At 51.5% G+C, this 1,687-nt stretch overlaps 1 non-coding gene across 1 annotated transcript; it reads right to left on the bottom strand.

Moving 5' to 3' along the window:
* Window positions 1-520: 520 nt before the first annotated feature.
* TRNAR-UCU (transfer RNA arginine (anticodon UCU)) lies at window positions 521-609 on the bottom strand. Its single transcript is given in 2 exon segments — window positions 521-556; window positions 573-609. It is a non-coding gene; the product is annotated as a tRNA-Arg (tRNA).
* Between the last annotated feature and the right edge of the window lie 1,078 nt (window positions 610-1,687).

Here is a 1,687-nt window from a genome sequence, read left to right as displayed (position 1 = left end):
CGCTGCCACGGTGTCCGGTGAAGCCACAACTGAGACACAAGTAGGAATAGTTCCTAAAACCATCCTGGATTCCCTGTCCATCTCGAGAATAGTGACCAAATCCAGAACCTGCCTGGACCGCACTCTGTTCAACCCCTGACCAGGCCCAGTGCACCCACCACAGATAACCTAATGCGGTTCTCTGGAGAAACCGCCCCGGATGTAAAAAGTCTACAGACCCTGTGTGCACAAAGTGCAAAGACTCCCTCACACCTGTACAGCAATGAGTGGATGAAGCCCCTCCCTGCCCAGTGCACTGGGCAAATGTCCTGCATGTGAGAAGGAGTCACTGCTCACAAGTTTTGGCCCATATGTGATGCTACAGGGGGGCTTCATCAGGGCTCCCAGCAGCAGGGACTGCACAGAGCCCCCAGAGCTGGGGAACCCAAAGCAGCTCTGGAAAAACACGCGACAAAGCAATCCTGCCCCTTGTGCTCTTTCTCTAAAGGTATGAATTCACCTGGAGCGCTCTGTATCAAAACGACTCTGGTGGGACTCGAACCCACAACCTTTGAATGCCTTCACAGCCTGCCTAGAAGTCCAACGCGCTATCCATTGCGCCACAGAGCCACCTGTGGAGGCACGCGCCTCTGAGTGCACTACTGGTGGAATTGAGAAAGAGTGAGGCTCGTGTCCGGTCACTTTCTTTTCAGTGAAAGTGCAAATACATCACTAAGCATGAGACGGACGAGGACTGTTGTAGGTCCAACTCGGGGGGGGGGGGGAGGGTGAGAGTTATTTTGGTCCGGGTTATATTTACCTCCCGCTGGGAGCTTATCATGGCTGGCGATTACTAATAGCCATCCAAACAGGATCTGAACTCATGCTTACATGTATCATGATGTCGAGCCCGCCCCTCTGTTGCTGTCAGTCACCGCTAACGAACAGTAAAAGTTTGGCCCCTCCGACTCCTCCCTGTTTCGGGAGAGGCCACGTGGCCTCTTACCCTGTGGTAATGACACACCAAGCCTCCCTCTGCGCTTTCTACTGGGTTTAAGTTCTGATAGTGAATTATTAAAACACACAGTGCGTCCACATTAGTGATCCGTGTTATACGAGGGTCACGTGACACATCTTCCACAACCTGCTCCTCCCGCTAGATTGGCATGTGCTCGGGTTGGAAAGGCCAGTGCACGTTGAGCACTTTTCGTTTTCGTCTGCATTATCCACATACAAATTTTCCTCTGTTTATTCTTTCATCCGTCTTCTTTCCTTCTCAACCTCACCAAGTCTTCTCTCCCAGACACTGCCTCCCTCTTCCCTTTCTTTCGTTCCCCTTTCCCTTTCTCTCTCTTTCTTCCCGTTCCTCCCCCGCTTTCCCGGACGTTATTCATACCTGTGGCTGCAAGAGTCGAAACACGTGAAACCAGCAGCAAAAAGCGACAAATAAACAGGAAAACATCTTATTTGTTTCAGAATCGGCAGCAGGCGGTTGCTGACAAATGTGAGATACCAGAGACGGAGCCCCCACCATTCTCTGCAGGGGTGTGGGGGTGGTGGATCGTGTTCTGTTACGCCACTGGGGGGTGGTTGCTGGTGGTTCCACTGAGTAGCTCTGAAATGGTTGATGTTCTGTTTGGCTGAGGAGAAGAGGCATTTGTGATATTTTGGAGTAGATCGTGTTTTTTTCCTTTTGAAAACGCCAGGT

The sequence above is a fragment of the Triturus cristatus genome, chromosome 4_1 (assembly GCF_964204655.1).
Source record: "Triturus cristatus chromosome 4_1, aTriCri1.1, whole genome shotgun sequence".
NCBI lineage: Eukaryota > Metazoa > Chordata > Amphibia > Caudata > Salamandridae > Triturus > Triturus cristatus.
Note: the sequence above shows the minus strand (reverse complement) of the source record. Positions and strands in the feature narration are given on the sequence as shown.